This window comes from Nipponia nippon, unplaced genomic scaffold (assembly GCF_047370975.1).
Source record: "Nipponia nippon isolate SJK-2023a ecotype South Korea unplaced genomic scaffold, ASM4737097v1 scaffold_51, whole genome shotgun sequence".
Lineage (NCBI taxonomy): Eukaryota > Metazoa > Chordata > Aves > Pelecaniformes > Threskiornithidae > Nipponia > Nipponia nippon.
The window spans coordinates 303,947-316,222 of record NW_028262371.1 but is presented as its reverse complement, the minus strand read 5'-3'; the positions used below and the strand labels follow the sequence as shown (position 1 = coordinate 316,222).

General features: G+C 57.1%; 1 protein-coding gene across 3 annotated transcripts in view; it reads left to right on the top strand.

Annotated features, from left to right (window-relative positions):
• The first annotated feature begins 54 nt into the window (after nucleotides 1-54).
• CHD8 (chromodomain helicase DNA binding protein 8) overlaps nucleotides 55-12,276 on the top strand; it is a 41,645-nt gene continuing 29,423 nt past the window's right edge. For 2 of the 3 annotated variants that reach the window (XM_087734958.1, XM_087734956.1), the window contains exons 1-2: nucleotides 55-193; nucleotides 3,605-3,667. The gene's annotated coding sequence lies outside the window, so the exon portion shown is untranslated. Of the gene's footprint in view, nucleotides 194-3,604; nucleotides 3,668-8,188; nucleotides 8,378-12,276 lie in introns of those variants that run through there. The other variant, XM_087734957.1, reaches the window with a different exon arrangement.

Below are 12,276 nucleotides of genomic sequence, written 5' to 3'. Positions count from 1 at the left end.
GGAGGTCTGGGCTAGAGCGTAGGCGGAAGCGGGGCGGGGGGGGAGCAACAGAGAGGCGGCGGGGCGGAGCGTCGCCGGAAGTGGAGGGGGAGTGGCCGCCGCCGGAAGCGGGAGGAGTAGAGGCGGCGTCCGCCGGCGGGCAGAGCGGCCCTTGGGCGGGTGACGGCGTCATGCCGCGCGCGGGACGCGTCCGGTACGTCATCGGCGGCGACGCCCGGGGCGGGGGGGGGGGGGGCGTGGAGGGGGGGGGACACGCGGGGGGGGGGGGGGGAGAGAGGGGCCTATAGGGGGTGCTGGGGGGGTGGAGGGGCCTATAGGCGCCTATAGAAGGGATATGGGGGGGTATAGCGGGGCATCGGGGCCTATGGGGGGGTATAGGGGCCTATAGAGGGGGTATGGGGCCTATGGGGGGTATAGGGGCCTATAGAGGGGGTATAGGGGCCTATGGGGGGGTATAGGGGCCTATAGAGGGGGTATAGGGGCCTATGGGGGGGTATAGGGGCCTATAGAGGGGGTATAGGGGCCTATGGGGGGTATAGGGGCCTATAGAGGGGGTATAGGGGCCTATGGAGGGGCTATAGGGGCCTATGGGGGGGTATAGGGGCCTATGGGGGGGATATAGGGGCCTATGGAGGGGCTATAGGGGCCTATGGGGGGGTATAGGAGCCTATAGAGGGGGTATAGGAGCCTATAGAGGGGGTATAGGGGCCTAAGGGGGGTATCGGGGCGTATAGAGGGGGTATAGGGGCCTATGGGGGGGATATAGGGGCCTATGGCGGGGTATAGGGGCCTATGGGGGAGTATAGGGACCTATAGGAGGAATATAGGGGTCTATAGAAGGAATATAAGGGGGCATCGGGGCCTATAGAGGGGGTATAGGGGCCTATGGGGGGGATATGGGGGGAGTATAGGGGCCTGTATAGGGGCCTATGGGGGGGATATAGGGGCCTATGGGGGGGATATGGGGGAGTATAGGGGCCTATGGGGGGATATAGGGGCCTATAGAGGGGGTATAGGGGCCTGTGGGGGGGATATAGGGGCCTATGGGGGGATATGGGGGGATATAGGGGCCTATAGCGGGGGTATAGGAGCATATAGAGACGGTATAGGGGCCTATGCGGGGGATATATAGGGGCCTATAGGAGGAATATGGGCGGGTATAGGGGCCTATGGAGGGGGTATAGGGGCCTATGGAGGGGGTATAGGCGCCTATAGGAGGAATATAGGGGGGGTATAGGGGCCTATGGAGGGGGTATAGGCCCCTATAGGAGGAATATAGGGGGGTATAGGGCCCTATAGAGGGGGTATAGGGGCCTATGGGGGGGATATAGGGACCTATGGGGGGGTATAGGGGCCTATAGAGGTCATATAGGGGCCTAGGCGGGGTATAGGAGCCTATAGAGGGGATCTAGGGGCCTGTAGGAGGAATATGGGGGGGTATAGGGGCCTATAGGGGGGATCTAGGGGTCTGTAGAGTGGATATAGGGGCCTATAGGAGAAATATGGGGGGGTATAGGGGGAATATAGAGGCCTGTAGTAGGAATATGGGGGGATATAGCAGCCTATGGGGGAGTGTGGGGCCTATAGAGGGGATCTAGGGGCATATAGGAGGAACATGGGGGGTATAGGGGCCTATAGGGGGCTATGGGGGGGCTAAGGCAGGTGTAGGGGCCTATAGAGGGGATATAGGGGCTTATAGGAGGAACATGGGGGGTATAGGGGCCTATAGGGGGCTATGGGGGGGCTAAGGCAGGTGTAGGGGCCTATAGAGGGGATGGGGGCCTATAGGGGTGCTTGTGGAGGGATATAGGGGCCTCTGGAGGGCATATAGGAATCTATAGGAGGAATATGGGGGGGTAGAGGAGCCTATACAGGGGATATAGGGGCCTTTGGAGGGCTTTTGGGGGGATATAGGGGAGATTTGGGGAGGAACAGAGCCTTATAGGAAGGATATGGAGACCTATAGGGGGCAGGGCAATATGGGGAGATATAGGGGGCATATAGGGAGCTATGGGCAGGACGTAAGGAGTCATAGGAGCCTATAGAGAGGATATGGGGGGGGAATGGGGGCAGGAGGGACCTATGGGGGGGATATAGGGGCCTAGAGGTGGGATACGGCGGGTATAGGGGCCTATAGGGAGGATGTGGGGGGGCTATAGGAGCCTGGGGGGGATATGGGGGTCTATAGGGGCCTGGGGGGGGGGGGGCTACAGGAGGCTATAGGGGTCTGGGCAGGGGTATGGGGGCTATAGGGGCGGGGGGGCTATAGGGGGGATATGGGGTCTATAGGGGCCGGGGAGGGGGCTATAGGGGCCTGGGCAGGGATATGGGGGGCTATAGGGTTCTATGGGGTCTATAGGGCCGGGGGGGCTATAGGGGGGTCTATGGGGGGCTATGGGGTCTATAGGGTCCGGGGGGGGCTATAGGGGTCTATAGGGGCTGGGGGGGGCTATATGGGGGCTATGGGGTCTATAGGATCGGGGGGAGGGGCTATAGGGGTCTATAGGGGCCGGGGGGGCTATAGGGGGGTCTTTGGGGGGCTATGGGGTCTATAGGGGCCGGGGGGGGCTATAGGGGTCTATAGGGGCCGGGGGGGGCTATATGGGGGCTATGGGGTCTATAGGATCGGGGGAGGGGCTATAGGGGTCTATAGGGGCCGGGGGGGCTATAGGGGGGTCTTTGGGGGGCTATGGGGTCTATAGGGGCTGGGGGGGCTATAGGGGTCTATAGGGGCCGGGGGGGGCTATATGGGGGCTATGGGGTCTATAGGATCGGGGGGAGGGGCTATAGGGGTCTATAGGGGCCGGGGGGGCTATGGGGTCTGTGGGGGGCTATAGGGGCCGGGGGGGGCTATAGGGGGGTCTATGGGGGGCTATGGGGTCTATAGGGTCCGGGGGGGGCTATAGGGGTCTATAGGGGCTGGGGGGGGCTATATGGGGGCTATGGGGTCTATAGGATCGGGGGGAGGGGCTATAGGGGTCTATAGGGGCCGGGGGGGCTATAGGGGGTCTTTGGGGGGCTATGGGGTCTATAGGGGCCGGGGGGGGGGGGCTATAGGGGTCTATAGGGGCCGGGGGGGGGCTATATGGGGGCTATGGGGTCTATAGGATCGGGGGAGGGGCTATAGGGGTCTATAGGGGCCGGGGGGGCTATAGGGGGTCTTTGGGGGGCTATGGGGTCTATAGGGGCTGGGGGGGCTATAGGGGTCTATAGGGGCCGGGGGGGCTATATGGGGGCTATGGGGTCTATAGGATCGGGGGGAGGGGCTATAGGGGTCTATAGGGGCTGGGGGGGCTATGGGGTCTGTGGGGGGCTATAGGGGCCGGGGGGGCTATAGGGGGGTCTTTGGGGGGCTATGGGGTCTATAGGGTCCGGGGGGGGGGCTATAGGGGTCTATAGGGGCCGGGGGGGGGGCTATGGGGTCTGTGGGGGGCTATAGGGGGTCTATAGGGGCCGGGGGGGGGGGGGCTATAGGAGGCAGGAGGATGCTATAGGGGGATGGGGGGGATCTATAGGGAGACATAAGGGGCGGGGCAGCTTTTGGGGCAACCCCCCCCGATTTGCCCCTCCTCCACCCCCTAATTGCCCCTCCCCCCCCCCGCAGGAACGAGACCTCCCCATTGGAAGACGCCCCCCTCCGCTCCAGTGAGGTCATCGTCAAGGAGAGGTGATGGCAGGGGCGGGGTCAAGGGGGGGGTCAAGGAGGGGGGCGGGGCCAAGAGCCCACCCAAACCCCAGCTCTGCTCCTCCCCCTGTGATTTGGCGGCGGCTCGGGGCGCCGGTGATGGGAGGGGAGGGTGGGGCGCTCTTCGTTGGCGTGGGCCAAAGACGTTGGCCAAAGACGTTGGCGTGGGCCAAAGACGTTGACTCAAGACGTTGGCGTTGGCCAAGATGTTGGCCAAAGACGTTGTCGTTGGCCAAAGACGTTGACGTTGGCCAAAGACGTTGACTCAAGACGTTGGCGTTGGCCAAGATGTTGACCCAAGACGTTGGCGTTGGCCAAAGACGTTGGCGTTGGCCAAAGACGTTGGCGTTGGCCAAAGACGTTGACGTTGGCCAAAGACGTTGACCCAAGACGTTGGCGTTGGCCAAGATGTTGGCCAAAGACGTTGGCGTTGGCCAAAGACGTTGGCCAAAGACGTTGGCGTTGGCCAAAGACGTTGGCCAAAGACGTTGACGTTGGCCAAAAACGTTGACGTTGGCCAAAGACGTTGACGTTGGCCAAAGACGTTGACGTTGACCCAAGACGTTGGCATTGGCCAAGCCGTTGACGTTGGCATTGGCCAAGCCGTTGACGTTGGCCAACGTGTTGGCCAAGCCGGGGCCCAAGGCGTTGGCCAAGCCGTTGGTGTCGGCCACGTTGCCGGTGCCGGTGGGGGGTTGGTTACCTGGCCAAGAGCCAAGATGGTGGCAGCGCCGCGCCCCCAAGCCCCGCCCATCCAAACGTCCACGTTTTGGGGGGGCTTTTTGCCCCCAAACTTAAGGTTTTTGCTACTTTTTCCACCCCCTTTTGCCCAAAAGAGAGGATTTTGGGGGCAAAAAAAGGGGATTTTTGGCAAAAAAAGGGAAGAATTTTGGCAAAAAAGGGTTTTTTTGGGGGGAAAGGGGGGATTTTTGGGGGAAAGAGAGGATTTTTGGCAAAAAGAGGATTTGGGGGGCAAAAAGAGTATTTTTGGCAAAAAAAGAGGATTTTTAGCAAAAAAAGAGGATTTTGGGGGCAAAAAAGGATTTTTGGCAAAAAAAGAGAAGATTTTTGGTCAGAAAAGAGGATTTTGGGGAAAAAAATCTTATTATCCCCAAAAAAGAGGATTTTGGGGGCACAAAAGAGGATTTGGGGGAGAAAATATTTTGGGGAAAAAATATTTTGGGGCAAAAAGTGACGATTTTGGGGCAAAAAAAGAGGATTTTGGGCAAAAAAAGGATTTCGGGGCAAAAAAAATTTTTTTTTTTTTGGAAAAAGGGATTTGGGGGCAAAAAAAGAGGATTTGGGGGGAAAAAGAGAATTTTTTTGGCAAAAAGAGGATTTGGGGGCGAAAAAGGGAGGATTTTTGGGCCAAGAAAAAGAGGATTTGGGGCCAAAAAAGAGGATTTTGGGGGGACAAAAAAAGGAGGATTTGGGGCAAAAAAAAGAGGTTTTTTTGGGCCAAAAAGGAGGATTTTTGGGGAAAAAAGAGGATTTTAGGGCCAAAAAGGAGGATTTTAGCCAAAAAGGAGGATTTTTGGGGCCAAAAAGGAGGATTTTGAGGCCAAAAAGAGGATTTTTGGGGCCAAAAATGAGGATTTTAGGGGAAAAAAAAAAGGATTTTGAGGCCAAAAAAGAGGATTTTGGGGCAAAAGACGCCACTTGGTTCTTCTCACTTTGACAAAGTCGACGTTTTTGAGCTTTAAATTTGTTAAAAATCGCTAAAATTGGGGTTTTTGAAGCGGTATTTATTGATAATTTGGATTTGGGGGAGTTTGGAGCTTAAAAAATGGGGGAAAAGGGGTTTTCACCCCGTTTTTTGTACGTTTTTTTGGAAGAGGACGGGGAGAACGGTACGGTTCGGCGCTCGGTTCGCTGTAAAAAAAGAGGTAAAAAGGGTTTTTTTGATCATTTTGCTGAAAAAAATAATGATAATTTCACCGAAAATCTCCCATTTGGGGTTTTTTCATTAATTTGGGCGAATTTTTGGGGGGGATTTGAGTGGTTTTTGGGGTTGGCCGCGGTTTTGACCCGAATTTCTTCAGGAATGGTTAATTACGTTTTTTTTTCCCCCACCTCGCGTTAATTAAAAAAAGGGAATTTGGGGGATTTTTGGTCCCATTTTGAGGAATTTGAGGAATTAAATCTGATTCTTTGGGGCTTTCGGCCACAATTTTGACCCCGAATTTCCTTTTTGGGTGGTGAATTGTGAATTTTTTGGCCTTTAGGTAACAAAAAAGTCAATTTTGGGGGGTCGCGGGGCTGCTTTGAGCTATTTTTGGGGTTGAAAAGTGATTTGTTTTTAAAGGTTTCGGGAATAATTTGGATCTGCGTTTCCTTTTCGGGGGTTAATTTTAAAATTTTCTGCTTTTTATTGATGAAAAGAGCCAATTTGGGGGGGATTTGGGTATCATTTTGCGTGAGTTTTAGGGCAAAAAGTGGTTTTTTTGAAGGGTTTTGCCACAATTTTGACGCCAATTTCCTCAAAACCGGTTAATTATGAATTTTTATGCTTTTCATGAAGGAAAAAAAAAGTGAATTTGGGGGATTTGGTGCCGTTTTGAGCTATTTTAGGGTTTAAAACTGATTTTTTGAGGGGGTTCGGCCACAATTTCACCCCCAATTCCCTCAGCGGTGGCAAATTGCCCGTTTTCCCCTTTCGTTTAGCAAAAATAAAAGCCAATTTTTTGGGGGGGTGTTGCTATTTTCACCTATTTTGTGGTTTTAATCGCAATTCCGTGCCATTTGGGGGGCTTTAATGCGAATTTTGGGGGGCTTAATGCCAATTTTATGGCTTTAATGCAAATTTTGGGTGCTTTAATGCCAATTTGGGGGGGCTTAATCCCAATTTTAGGGTTTTAATCCCAATTTTATGGCTTTAATGCCAATTTTAGGGGGCTTTAATGAGAATTTTGGGGGGTTTTAATTCCAATTTTGTGGCTTTAATGCCAATTTTATGGCTTTAATGCGAATTTTGGGTGCTTTAATCCCAATTTTAGGGTTTTAATCCCAATTTTATGGCTTTAATGTGAATTTTGGGTGCTTTAATCCCAATTTTAGGGTTTTAATCCCAATTTTATGGCTTTAATGCCAATTTGGGGGGCTTTAATGAGAATTTTGGGGGGTTTTAATTCCAATTTTGTGGCTTTAATGCCAATTTTATGGCTTTAATGCGAATTTTAGGGGGGTTTAATCCCAATTTTAGGGTTTTAATCCCAATTTTATGGCTTTAATGTGAATTTTGGGTGTTTTAATGCCAATTTTAGGGGGGTTTAATCCCAATTTTAGGGTTTTTATCCCAATTTTATGGCTTTAATGCCAATTTGGGGGGCTATAATGAGAATTTTCGGGGGTTTTAATTCCAATTTTGGGGGCTTTAATGCGAATTTTGGGGGCTTTAATGCGAATTTTGGGGGCTTTAATGCGAATTTTGGGGGCTTTAATGCGAATTTTGGGGGCTTTAATGCAAATTTTGGGGGCTTTAATCCCAATTTTAGGGGGGTTTAATCCCAATTTTAGGGGGGTTTAATCCCAATTTTAGGGGTTTAATCCCAATTTTAGGGTTTTAATCCCAATTTTAGGGCTTTAATGCCAATTTTATGGCTTTAATGCCAATTTTATGGCTTTAATGCCAATTTTGGGGGCTTTAATGCCAATTTTAGGGGGGTTTAATCCCAATTTTAGGGTTTTAATGCCAATTTTATGGCTTTAATGCCAATTCTGGGGGCTTTAATGCCAATTTTAGGGTTTTAATGCGAATTTTGGGTGCTTTAATCCCAATTTTAGGGTTTTGATCCCAATTTTATGGCTTTAATGTGAATTTTAGGGGGCTTTAATGCCAATTTTAGGGGGGTTTAATCCCAATTTTAGGGTTTTAATCCCAATTTTATGGCTTTAATGCCAATTTGGGGGGCTTTAATGCCAATTTTGTGGCCTTCACGCGAATTTGGGGTGCTTTAATGTGAATTTTGGGGGCTAGAATGCCAGTTTGGGGGGGGGGGTTTAATGCCAATTTCACGGTTTTAATGCCTATTTCATGGCTCTCAATGCGAATTTCGGGGCGGGCGAGGGCGATTTTGTGCCTCAATCCGCCTTTTCTGACAGGGCGGGGGGAGGCGACCGCCTCTAGGCGGGCTTTGGGTTGAAATACAGCGATTTGGGGTGTTTTTTAGGGATTTTGGGGGGGGTTGGGGGAAGCGGGCGCTTGGCGCGGCGCCCTGAGGGGCGGCCATGGCGGGGAAAAAGGGGGGGGTGAGGACCCCCCCCCCCCCCCCCCGCGGCGGCACAAGATGGCGGCGGGGGTGACCGCGGCGCTGCCTGATTGGAGGCGTCAGGCGGCGCCGCGGCCACCTCACCCCAATGGTGTGTGGTGGTGGTTGGGGGGGGGGGGACTTCCGGGTAGGCACGGCTCAACCAACCCCGCTAGCCAATCCCCGCCTTCTTTTCCGACGCGGCGACCAATAGCGTGAGGGGAAAGGGGGGGGAGTGGGCGGGGTTTGGGAGGGGGAGGGGGAAACAACCACCCTCGGGAGGGGGCTCCGGCAACCGGTTGCGTTGCGCTGCGCGGCGCCCGCCTTGTTCTGGCGCCCGCGGGGGTGAAGCCACCGCCATAAAAACCGCGGGGGGGGAGACGGAGACGAAACCGCCCCGCCCCTCCCCCCTTCCCGCCCCTCCCCCTCCCCCCATCAGCACCAGGTAAGGCCCGGCCGGGTGTCTTTTATTTTATTTATATATATATATTTTATAAAAGGGGTGGGGGGGTTGGGCCTGGCCGCCTCCCCCCCCCCCGCAATCCCCTCACGGGTGGTTTGGCCCCGCCCCCCGGGCGGGGGGAGGGGGGTTACTGGGAGGCCCCCCCCCCCCAGTCCCGTCCTGGGAGGCCCAGTGATCACCCCCCCCCGGCCGATGCTGGGAGGCCCAGTTACCCCCACCCCAACCAGTACGATACTGGGAGGGAGGCCCAGTTTGTCCAGGTCCCCTCTTACTGGGAGGCCCAGTCATTCCCCCCGCTGGCCGATACTGGGAGGCCCAGTTTGCCCAGTTCCCCCCTTACTGGGAGGCCCAGAGGCACCCCCCCCCCCCCCAGTACGACACTGGGAGGCCCAGTTTGCCCAGTTCCCCTCTTACTGGGAGGCCCAGTCATTCCCCCTCCGCCAGCCGATACTGGGAGGCCCAGTTTGCCCAGTTCCCCCCTTACTGGGAGGCCCAGAGGGACCCCCCCCCCCCCAAGTACGATACTGGGAGGCCCAGTTTGCCCAGTTCCCCCCCTTACTGGGAGGCCCAGGGACACACCCCCCACACACCCCCCCCCAGTAGTGGGAGGCCCAGTTTGTCCAGTTCCTCTCTTACTGGGAGGCCCAGGGACCCCCACCATGGCTCTCTTACTGGGAGGCCCAGTTTGCCCAGTTCCCCTCTTCCTGGGAGGCCCAGGGACAGCCCCCCCCCCCAGTACGATACTGGGAGGCCCAGTTTGCCCAGTTCCCCCCTTACTGGGAGGCCCAGAGGGACCCCCCCCCCCCCAAGTACGATACTGGGAGGCCCAGTTTGCCCAGTTCCCCCTTACTGGGAGGCCCAGAGGGACCCCCCCCAGTACGATACCGGGAGCCCCAGCTTGCCCAGTTCCCCCCTTCCTGGGAGGCCCAGGGCCAGCCCCCCCCAGTACGATACTGGGAGGCCCAGTTTGCCCAGTTCCCCCCTTACTGGGAGGCCCAGGGACACACCCCCCACACACCCCCCCCAGTAGTGGGAGGCCCAGTTTGTCCAGTTCCTCTCTTACTGGGAGGCCCAGGGACCCCCACCATGGCTCTCTTACTGGGAGGCCCAGTTTGCCCAGTTCCCCCCTTACTGGGAGGCCCAGGGACCCCCCCCACTACGGTACTGGGAGGTGCAGTGACCCCCCTGTGGGTCTCTTACTGGGAGACCCAGTTTGCCCAGTTCCCCCCTTACTGGGAGGCCCAGAGGGACACCCCCCCCCCCAGTACGATACTGGGAGGCCCAGTTTGCCCAGTTCCCCTCTTCCTGGGACACCCAGTGATTCCCCCCCCGCCGGCCGATACTGGGAGGCCCAGTTTGCCCAGTTCCCCTCTTCCTGGGAGGCCCAGAGGGACCCCCCCCCCCCCAGTACAATACTGGGAGGCCCAGTTTGCCCAGTTCCCCCCTTACTGGGAGGCCCAGGGACAGCCCCCCCCCCAGTACGACACTGGGAGGCCCAGTTTGCCCAGTTCCCCTCTTACTGGGAGGCCCAGTCATTCCCCCTCCGCCAGCCGATACTGGGAGGCCCAGTTTGCCCAGTTCCCCCCTTACTGGGAGGCCCAGGGACAGCCCCCCCCAGTACGATACTGGGAGGCCCAGTTTGCCCAGTTCCCCCCTTACTGGGAGGCCCAGGCCCCCCCCCCCAGTACAATACTGGGAGGCCCAGTTGGCTGTAACTGGGCCCCCAGTATCCCCCAGTTTCCCTTTTACTGGGGGTCCCAGTTCCCCTCTTACTGGGCATCCCAGTTTCCCCTAGTTCTGCCAATTCCTCTGTAATTGGGTCCCCCAGTTCCCCCCAGTTTCCCTCTTACTGGGTGTCCCAGGTCGTTCTAACTTAGCAACCCAGTGCCCCCCATTCCACCCTTTCTGGGGGTCCCAGTACCCCCAGTTCCCTTTTACTGGGAGGCCCAGTTTGTCCAGTTCCCCTCTTACTGGGAGATCCAGTTCGTCTCTAACTTAGCACCCCAGTTCCCCTCTTACTGGGGGTCCCAGTACCCCTGTAACGTAGCACCCCAGTTCCCCCAGTCTCATCTGTACTGGGCCCCCCGTCCCCCTCTTACTGGGGCTCCCAGTACCGCCCGTCCCCCTCTTACTGGGGGTCCCAGTTCCCCTCTTACTGGGTGTCCCAGTCTCCATCCTACTGGGCATCCCAGTACCCCCCATTCCCCTCTTACTGGGGGTCCCAGTACCCCCCCAGTTGCTTCCTTACTGGGCCCCCCAGTACCCCCTAGTCCCCTCCTTACTGGGCCCCCATTCCCCTCTTACTGGGGCTCCCAATTCCCCCCAGTCCCCTCCTTACTGGGAGTCCCAGTTCCCCTCTAAGTGGGCATCCCAGTACCGCCCAGTCGTCTCCTTACTCGGCCCCCCAGTACCCCCCAGTCCTCCTCTTACTGGAGGAGTTCCCATAGTCCCGTTGTTACTGGGCGTCCCAGTATTCTCCAGTCCCCCTCTTACTGGGCGTCCTAGTCCCCATGCTACTGGGCATCCCAGTACCCCCTGTTCCCCTCTTACTGGGACTCCCAGTTCCCCCCGTCCCCCTCTTACTCGGGGTCCCAGTTCCCCCAGTCCCCTCCTTACTGGGCGTCCCAGTCCCTCTCTAACTGGGCATCCCAGTCCCCCTCTAACTGGGCATCCCAGTACCCCCCAGTCCCCCTCTTAATGGGCGTCCCAGTCCCCCTCTTACTGGGCATCCCAGTACCTCCCAGTCGCCTCCTTACTGGGTGTCCCGGTACCCCCCATTCCCCTCTTACTGGGGCTCCCAGTTCCCCCCGTCCCCCTCTTACTGCGGCTCCCAGTACCCCCAGTCCCCTCCTTACCTGGAGTCCCAGTTCCCCTCTAACTGGGCCCCCCAGTACCCCCCCATCCCCCTCTAACTGGGCCCCACAGTACCCCCCAGTCGCCTCCTTACTGGGCCCCCCAGTCCCCTTCTTATTGGGCCCTCCAGTACCCCCCAGTCCCCTCTAACTGGGTATCCCAGTACCCCCCAGTCGCCTCCTTACTGGGCCCATCAGTACCCCCCAGTCCCCCTCTTACTGGGCCCCCAGTCCCCTTCTTACTGGGCATCCAGTACCCCCCAGTTGCCTCCTTACTGGCCCCCCTAGTACCCCCCAGTCCCCCTCTTACTGGCCATCCCAGTAACCCCATTCCCCTATTACTGGGGCTCCCAGTTCCCCCGTCCCTCTCTTACTGTGCCCCCAGTTTCCCTCTAACTGGGCGTCCCAGTACCCCCCATTCCCCTATTACTGGGGGTCCCAGTTCCCCCAGTCCCCCTCTTACTGGGCGTCCCAGTGCCCCCCAGTTGCCTCCTTACTGGGCGTCCCAGTCCACATCCTACTGGGTGTCCCAGTACCCCCATTCCCCTCTTACTGGGGCTCCCAGTTCCCCCAGTGTCCGTCTAACTGGGCATGCTAGTACCGCCCCCCCGTCCCCCTCTTAATGGGCCCCCCAGTCCCCCTCTTACTGGGCATCCCAGTACCTCTCAGTCGCCTCCTTACTGGGCCCCCCAGTACTCCCCAGTTCCCCTCTTACTGGGCCCCTGTCCCCCTCTTACTGGGGCTCCCAGTTGCCCCAGTGTCCCTCTAACTGGGCATCCCAGTACCCCCCCATCCCCCTCTTACTGGGCCCCCCAGTCCCCTTCTTACTGGGCATCCAGTACCCCCCAGTTGCCTCCTTACTGGCCCCCCTAGTACCCCCCAGTCCCCCTCTTACTGGCCATCCCAGTAACCCCATTCCCCTATTACTGGGGCTCCCAGTTCCCCCCGTCCCTCTCTTACTGTGCCCCCAGTTTCCCTCTAACTGGGCGTCCCAGTACCCCCCATTCCCCTATTACTGGGGGTCCCAGT